Source organism: Phyllobates terribilis, unplaced genomic scaffold (assembly GCF_046119375.1).
Source record: "Phyllobates terribilis strain yellow unplaced genomic scaffold, ASM4611937v1 Scaffold_256__1_contigs__length_2794641, whole genome shotgun sequence".
Lineage (NCBI taxonomy): Eukaryota > Metazoa > Chordata > Amphibia > Anura > Dendrobatidae > Phyllobates > Phyllobates terribilis.
This window is the reverse complement of record NW_027363016.1, coordinates 1,021,788-1,031,475: the sequence shown is the minus strand read 5'-3', so window position 1 is coordinate 1,031,475 and position 9,688 is coordinate 1,021,788.

The following is a 9,688-nucleotide window of genomic DNA, read 5'->3' as shown; positions in this document are numbered from 1 at the left end:
AGATAAACCTTCTTCTTTTGTCACTTAAAAGACATTTTTTGGTCTCCTGCACTAATCATTCACTCTCAATATCTGCTAAATCTGTGGGAGAAGGGAAGGGAACCTGTCACGTGAACAAACGCTATCAACCTGTAGATATGGGGTTACTCTGCAGGTTAATAGCATTCTGAAACTGCCCGGTGCCGGCATTTAGACTCCCTCTGCCAGGAGGAAATGAACTTTATTGTACCTGGTAGTGACTCGCCCAGGGGGATATGGGGGAAACTCGGTACCCAGGCCTTGACCTTCTGTGGGCTGTCACGGCAGTCGGCTCCGGGGCCCATACCCTGAGGTCACTCTTTAAAAGGGGTTTGTTACATGAAGGGATGAATAACAGTTTTGTCTCGTGACGCCACCTGTGGTTCCTCGTAATGGGTACCAGCGCGCTGCAGACCTCCAGGGGTGATGGGATGGCAGCTGAGATGTTTCTGCTCCCCGCAGGCGGAGTGGGCCCCAGGGCAGGCTTGATGGAAGGGACGCAGGTGAGAGGTGGCCCAGCTGGGTCAGGGGAGAATAACAGGCACGCACACAGGGGATTCGCTTCAGTACCTTTACTGCTGTAAACGGCAGGTATGGTCCAGGGTACTTGATAGGAAGGGTGCACTTCTGAAATCTCCCCAGTGAGCAGGTAGTAGGACTCCTGATCGGTTTCTTCCTCTCTCTCTCTCTGAAGCTCCTGACCAGCCTGGAACTAGACCTAGCATCTGTACTGTTTCACTCTCTCACCTGTCTGCTTGGTAGTAAGAACTTTTCTCTGGCTACCACTATCCCTGGACGCTGGGGCCTTCGTGGTTCCTATTTCTGTAGATGATTGTAGCTTCAGGTTGAAGAGGGGTCTGGAATCCTCCTGATAAACAAGTTATTCCTACTGGGCATAGAGGACCCTATAGGCACGGACCCGGTGTCCGGCTTGTGTTCTGGGGTGAGCTTATGATGCTCCTCTGCCCCCTTAACTCCTCTCTTCTCTCCTTGCCTCCGGCCACGCTCTAGGCCCTCAGGCTTCAGCACGTGCTTAGGCCTTAGCTTACCCTCAGCACAGCAGCTCAACAGGTGCTGCCTCTTCACTGATCTCAAGTGCGAGCACACTCTCCCTACCTAACTCCACCCTCCAGTATATATATATCCCTAACAGGGCTCCTTCTGGTGGTATGAGGTGGAAGGGTGGAGGTGTCTGTGTGTAGTAAGGGCCTCTTGTGGAGAAGTCCGTCCATGCACCCTTTTGGGTCCTGTGGTACCTGTGGGTAGCAGGGTGCCACAGTAGTGTTTGGGTATCAGTCATGGGGGCGGCACTGGTTCAGTCACCGCTCTGTGTATAGAGAGTGACGGCTGTAACCGTGCCCCCAGCCCTGATTGACAGCCGGCCCTAATGCTGAGCTGCCATCAGTCACTACAGGGGTCGCAGTTACAGGCGCCACTTTCTATACACAGAGCAGTGCCACCCCGGTGACTGGAAGTCGAACGCTACCGGGAGGAACGCGACAGGTTCATTTCAACAAAAATGTCTGCGATGCCCCTATAAACCTATGGAAGGAGGAGCCTGAGGGATAAAAAGCAAAGCACAGAAAAGGTAAATGCTGAGGCTTATAATGTAGAGAAAAAATGCAGGATACCCATCATATAATGTACACTCCCCATACATTCATGTACACTCAGGAGTGTATAATGAGTGGCAATTATTCCTTAGATAGTTCTCCTTATTCTAAAAAGTCATCTGAAAGTGCTGTTAAATCATAAGGGAATCTGCCACCCGGTTTTAGATGCCCCATCTGAGAGCAGCATGATATAAGGGGTGAGACCCTGATTACAGTGATATCTCACGCTTTTTGTTGCTTACTGCTATTTTGATAAAATCAGTGTTTTATCTGCTGCAGCTCTAGTAGTTCTCTGAATGCTGAGCTTTGTATAACCCCACCCACACCACTGATCGGCAGCTTTCCTCCAGTCAGTGGTGGGGATGGGGTTATACAGAGCACATGAATACCGAGGACTACCTAGCAGAAGGCTTACTAGTTCTCTAGTGATAATCTCCTGCTGATAAAACTGTGATTTTATAAAAACTACAGCAAGCAGCCCAGTAAATGACACATCGCTGGAATCAGGGTCTCTGCCCATACATTATGCTACTGTCAGATTAGATAGCAAAAACCTGGTGACAGATTCACTTTAAGGGGGTTATCCTATTTCAGACAACCCCTATTCCAACACAGCATTTCTTTTTTTTAAGAAACAAACCGTGCTTCAAGCCACATATCCAAGCCCTTTCCACTTCCTGCCAACGTCAACTCAAAAACATCTCCCGGATCCGCACATTCCTCAACCACGAATCTGCAAAAACACTAGTGCACGCCCTCATCATCTCCCGCCTCGACTACTGCAATCTCCTGCTCTGTGGCCTCCCTTCCAACACTCTTGCACCCCTCCAATCTATCCTAAACTCGGCTACCTGACTAATCCACCTGCCCCCCCGCTGTTCCCCGGCCTCTCCTCTCTGTCAATCCCTGCACTGGCTCCCATGTACCCAGAGACTCCAGTTCAAAACCCTAACCATGGCATACAAAGCCATTCACAACCTGTCTCCCCCATATATCTGTGTTTCAATGTTTTTTATTGAAATTTTTTATAAACCTTCATACATCTCTGACCTAGTCTCCCAGTACTTACCTGCACGCAGCCTCCGATCCTCACAAGATCTCCTTCTCTACTCCCCTCTTATCTCCTCTGCCCACAATTGTATACAAGATTTCTCCTGTGCTTCCCCCCTACTCTGGAACTCTCTACCCCAACATGTCAGACTCTCGCCTACCGTGGAAACCATCAAAAGGAACCTGAAGACCCACATCTTCCGACAAGCCTACAACCTGCAGTAACCACCGCTCCACCACACCGCTGCATGACTAGCTCTACCCTCACCTGCTGTACCCTCACCTATCCCTGGTAGACTGTGAGCCCTCGCGGGGAGACCCTCTCTCCTTCTGTAACAGTTTGCCGTTGCATTTTTGTTCAAGATTATTGTACTTGTTGTTTGTTATGTATATCCCCTTTTTCACATGTTAAGCTCCATGGAATAAATGGCGCTATAATAATAAATAGTAATAATAATAATGCTTTGGTGTAAGTCATTGTCTGCAGCGCTGACGTGACGGTGAAAGCACTGCAGTCAGTTAGTGAGCTCTGAAGGTCGGCCCGAGTTAACGGCACGAGCCGCTGAGCGTAGCTACAGGCTGCAGAGCTGTAGATGTGTTGTCAGCGCTGCAGACAATAACAGACAGCGGGAGCAGCAGGAGAAACTTTGCGCTGGACCTGGGGAGGATGAATAGAGAACAGACGGTTTTTGTAATTTCTTTAAACAAACTGCAGCCAGGAACAGCGGTTTTGTGAAACAAGAAAGTCCCTTTAAAGGTTGTTTCACAGAGTAAATAAGATCATTTTGGTATTAAATCATTAAAAAGCTACAAACATGCCACAGTTAATGTGACCATTATCTGGGCTTTGTTATAAATATTTCAGAATAAGCTGCAACATGCTGTACAGATCTGACTAATGTGTCCAGGGCCTGATGAGCACAGCCACCACGGCATGGACCCCGGCTAATCCCATCCATGTGAACACAGGCAGAAGGACTTTACTGGCCACTCCTTGGAGCTTACCCAATGCTGCTTTATCATGGCTCATTATCAAGGGGTCACAGATCAACCTTATAAAGCCCGCCACACACATTAGATGGCTCTTGGATGAAAGACGGCCTGCGCTTAACAGTTGTCTGGCAGCCATCTCTCCCATACACTCCTGTGTTCTCTATGAGAGTCACCACCAGACATGTCTACTGGCACCTTATCTCCAGAACATAATGATCAGCCAAATTAAATGATCAGTTATGCTGGATCATTAACTCCCCCAAAAAATTGTCCGGGACCCCATACATATTAGACTGTCAGACAGAGCCGTCAATACGTTATATATAGGATATATCCAACTCTTCCGCAGCCTCCGATGAGAACAGTGTAGTTACCTTCCTCCGGCTGCAGCCGCTCCTCTTTCAGCATCTGTTCCTGGAAGAGGTCCAGGGCTTCGGCCAGCTGCACACAAGAGGGACATGTCTTCAGAGGAGAGCAATAGAAGTGCTAGAAGCAGTGCAGGATATACAGTTAGGTCCATATATATTTGGACAGAGACAACATTTTTCTAATTTTGGTTCTAGACATTACCACAATGAATTTTAAACAAAACAATTCAGATGCAGTTGAAGTTCAGACTTTCAGCTTTCATTTGAGGGTATCCACCTTAAAATTGGATGAAGGGTTTAGGAGTTTCAGCTCCTTAACATGTGACACCCTGCTTTTAAAGGGACCAAAAGTTATTGGACAATTGACTCCAAGGCTATTTCATGGACCGGTGTGGACAATCCCTTCGTTATGTCATTCTCAATTAAGCAGATAAAAGGCCTGGAGTTGATTTGAGGTGTGGTGCTTGCATTTGGAAGGTTTTGCTGTGAAGTAAACATGCGGTCAAAGGAGCTCTCCATGCAGGTGAAACAAGCCATCCTTAACCTGCAAAAACAGAAAAAACCCATCCGAGAAATTGCTACAATATTATGAGTGGCAAAATCTTGAGTTTGGTACATCCTGAGAAAGAAAGAAAGCACTGGTGAACTCATCAATGCAAAAAGACCTGGGCGCCCACGGAAGACAACAGTGGTGGATGATCGCAGAATAATCTCCATGGTGAAGAGAAACCCCTTCACAACAGCCAACCAAGTGAACACCACTCTCCAGGAGGTAGGTGTATCAATATCCAAATCTACCATAAAGAGAAGACTGCATGAAAGTAAATACAGTGGGTTCACTGCACAGTGCAAGCCACTCATAAGCATCAGGAATAAAAAGGCTAGACTGGACTTTGCTAAAAAACATCTAAAAAAGCCAGCACAGTTCTGGAAGAACATTCTTTGGACAGATGAAACCAAGATCAACCTCTACCAGAATGATGGAAAGAGAAAAGTATGGCGAAGGCGTGGTACAGCTCATGATCCAAAGCATACCACATCATCTGTAAAACACGGCGGAGGCAGTGTGATGGCTTGGGCATGCATGGCTGCCAGTGGCACTGGCTCACTAGTGTTTATTGATGATGTGACACAGGACAGAAGCAGCCGAATGAATTCTGATGTATTCAGAGCCATACTGTGTGCTCAGATCCAGCCAAATGCAGCCAAACTGATTGGTCGTCATTTCATACTACAGATGGACAATGACCCAAAACATAAAGCCAAAGCAACCCAGGAGTTTATTAAAGCAAAGAAGTGGAATATTCTTGAATGGCCAAGTCAGTCACCTGATCTCAACCCAATTGAGCATGCATTTCACTTGTTAAAGACTAAACTTCAGACAGAAAGGCCCACAAACAAACAGCAACTGAAAACCCCCGCAGTGAAGGCCTGGCAGAGCATCAAAAAGGAGGAAACTCAGAGTCTGGTGATGTCCATGAGTTCAAGACTTCAGGCAGTCATTGCCAACAAAGGGTTTTCAACCAAGTACTAGAAATGAACATTTTATTTTCAATTATTTAATCTGTCCAATTACTTTTGGTCCCTTTAAAAACAGGGTGTCACATGTTAAGGAGCTGAAACTCCTAAACCCTTCATCCAATTTTAATGTGGATACCCTCAAATGAAAGCTGAAAGTCTGAACTTCAACTGCATCTGAATTGTTTTGTTTAAAATTCATTGTGGTAATGTCTAGAACCAAAATTAGAAAAATGTTGTCTCTCTCCAAATATATATGGACCTAACTGTACAAGCAATCAGGACCCAGCACTTCACACTTATGTCCTTACTCACCTCCTCCCTCTTTACTCTACTAAATAAACAGATGAGACCCCAAGACAACTCTGACACATACAGACAGGTGTATGATTTTTTAGGTGCATTTTCTAATGGTAAAATTTATAGAAAAAGCAAAGAAAGAAAAAAAATAAGTAAATCACGAAACTTAGAACATGCTGTGATTAGCAACAAAAGAAAAAACGTAAAAATGCACAGATGCAACAAAAGTAGCAAAAAGACAAAATAATGCAAAATAATGCAAACATAAAAAAAGAAATAAATAATCCAAACAAAAAAAAACAGTAGCAATTTCTTAAAAACACATGTGAATATTTTTCTTTATTGCTCTTGGACATGACTTCCATAATCGTAGCAGAGCCGGGCTGTGTTGTGAAGACTGCAATAGTTTTACTGTGATTACAGACATTGCTTGAAAAAAGGAGAACAACATGGCACAAGGGCGACTTATGCAAATGCTATAACAGTCATGGCTATGATCCTAAAAAATAATGCTTCTCATCAATGGCTATCTCCTCCGTCCGGACACTTACCAGGCTTCACTGTGTTTCTTAGGTGCTAGTGGTGACTCTACCATCGTACCGTTAAGGTTACGATCAGCAAATACAATCATTTAGGACAATGTAATTGCATAATATTTGACACAATAGGAAATTATATGAGGATATATTATAGAAGGACATATATTGTCTGGTATGTGTAACGGGTCTGGGAGGCGGAACCTCTGAGCTACTATACAAGGGGGCGGTCCTTGTAAGGGAGCGGGTGGCGACCAGGGAAGACGGGCAGGAAGTCTCAGCAGGTGACCGGGACAGTCTCTGAGTGAACGGGCTGGAGGTCACGGCAAGTGACCGAGGCAGTCTCTGGATGAACGGGCTGGTGGTCACGGCAAGTGACCGGGGCAGTCTCTGAATGAACGGGCAGATGGTCACGGCAAGTGACCGGGGCAGTCTCTAGGTAAAGGGTTGGTACGACCTGTGGCGGCTGATGATAGACGTGAGCTCCCAGGTGAGCAGGCAAGAGTCTCTGGATGAACGGGTGGTCACAGCATGTGACGGCGGAGCCTCCGGGAAGACCAACAGACAGGCGGCAGATGAGCGCTCCCAGGTGAGCGGGCAGAAGTTTCTGGACAGGCGGGTGGTCACAGCACAAGACGGCAGAGCCTCCGGGTAGGCTAGCAGACAGGTAGCAGATGAGCGCTCCCAGGTGAGCGGGCAGGAGTCACTGGACAGGCAGGTGGTCACAGCACGTGACGGCGGAGCCTCCAGGTAGGCTAGCAGGCAGGAAGCAGATGTGCGCTCCCAGATGAGCGGGCAAGCTGGTCCATAGACAGACTGACAGGAGTTGGAAGGCAGACCGTCGGACCTCAGGCAAGCAGGCAGGTGGCTGATGTGCGCTCCCAGGTGAGCGGGCAAGCTGGTCCATAGACAGACTGACAGGAGTTGGAAGGCAGACCGTCGGACCTCAGGCAAGCAGGCAGGTGGCTGATGTGCGCTCCCAGGTGAGCGGGCAGGCTGGTCCTTAGACAGACTGACAGGAGTAGTAAGGCAGACCGTCGGACCTCAGACTAGCAGGCAGGTAGCAGATAATCAGGCAGGAATAAGTCAGCAGGCTGGCAGGAATCAGGCAGGTATCTGGCAGGTAACTGACAACGGGACCTGAGGGCTGAAGCAGAGTAGTGAACAGTGCAACAACATTGCTCGGGCACCTCCATTTTGGAGGAGGTGCCTTATATATGGTAAAGTCCTCCGGCCATTGGCCGGGGACTCCTTAGGACGGCGCGCGCGGCCCCTTTAAGAGGGAGGGAGAGCGCGATCGCCCTAAGCACAGTGGCCGGGAAGGAGCGCGCGCTGCCAGCAGAGCGGGAGGAGGACGCCGGGCACGGAGCAGAGAGGTGAGGGGAACAGCGTCCCTGCCTAGCAGAGGGCAGGGACGCCGGCGCTACAGTACCCCCCCCTTTAGGCCCCCCCTTCTTTAGGCCAGACAGAAATTTAGCAAGGATAAGAGGGGCATGGATGTTCTCCCGGGGCTCCCACGTTCTCTCCTCAGGACCAAACCCCTTCCAATCTAGTAGAAAAAAGGTCTTTCCTCTTACCCTTTTGGTGGCAAGAATGTTCTCTACCTCAAACTCGTCCTCAGCAGAAACCGGAGCAGGAGGCGTACCTGTAGACTTGGAAAAAGAGTTAAGAACCACAGGTTTGAGGAGAGATACATGGAAGGAGTTAGGGATCCGTAAGTTGGCCGGGAGTTTCAATTTATAGGCCACCGGGTTGATCTGACTGATGACCTCCAGAGGGCCGATGAACCGAGGCCCTAACTTGTAAGAAGGTATCTTGAGTCGGACATATTTAGATGAGAGCCAGACTTTATCTCCAGGACGAAATTGTGGAGGATCCAGGCGTTTTTGGTCAGCGTGTCTTTTCATCCGTTCGGACGACTGAAGGAGTGCGGATCGGGTACTCTCCCAAATGGAGGAAAATTTGCTAACGAGAGATTCCGCAGCCGGGTTGTCCACAGAGGTGGAGACAGGAAAAGGAATCCGAGGATGCTGACCGAAGACTACAAAAAACGGGGATTTGGAGGAGGATTCGCTCTGGTGATTATTATAAGAGAACTCGGCCCATGGTAGGAGATCCACCCAGTCTGAATGATGGGCATTAACGAAGTGCCGGAGGTAACTGGTCAGGTTCTGATTGATCCGCTCCACTTGACCATTGGACTGTGGGTGGTAAGCGGAAGAGAAGTCCAGGGTGACGTCTAGCAGTTTACAAGTGGCTCTCCAGAAACGTGAGGTGAACTGTACCCCACGATCCGACACGATGTGGAGGGGCAGGCCATGAAGACGGAAGATGTGGCGGATAAAGTCTTTAGCCAGCTCGGGTGCAGACGGGAGGCCTGGCAGGGGAATAAAGTGAGCCATCTTGGAAAAGCGGTCAGCGACCACCCAAATGACCGTACAACCGGCAGAGACGGGGAGATCAGTTATGAAGTCCATAGCAATATGCTGCCAGGGGGCAGCAGGCACAGGAAGCGGAAGGAGGCGACCGGCTGGCAGGTGTCTCGGGACTTTGTTGCGGGCGCAGGACACACAGGTAGAAAAAGTCTATTACGTCCTTGTGCAGGGTAGGCCACCAGTAGTGCCGGGCAATAAGCTGGAGGGTCTTTTTCTGACCGGCGTGGCCAGCTAGTTTAGACGAATGGCCCCAGTGTAGGATCTTCTCCCGATCAGGTACTGAAACAAACGTCTTACCGGGAGGGAGACGATTTAGACTCACGGGAGCCACCTGCATTACTCTGGCGGGATCGATGATATGTTTAGGTTCTTCCTCGAGATCGGACACCAGAAAGGATCGGGACAAGGCGTCTGCTTTGACGTTTTTGTCAGCCGGGCGAAAATGAAGAACAAAATCAAAGCGAGCAAAAAACAAGGACCACCGGGCTTGGCGCGGGTTAAGTCTCTGGGCATGCTGGAGGTAAGCCAAGTTCTTGTGGTCGGTGTAAATTATTACCGGGTGAAGAGCCCCCTCGAGCAGGTAACGCCACTCCTCCAATGCCAGTTTGATGGCCAATAACTCTCGGTCTCCTATGGAATAATTGCGCTCTGAGGAGTAGAAGAGTTTAGAGAAGAAGCCACAAGTTACCATTCTCCCGGAAGATGATTTTTGAGTAAGTACCGCTCCGGCTCCAGAGGAGGAGGCGTCAACTTCCAGGAAGAACTGCTTGTTGCCATCTGGGCGATGCAGCACCGGGGCGGAAGAGAAGGCCTGTTTTAGGGAAAGAAAGGCCTCCTCAGCTTCGGGTGGCCACTCT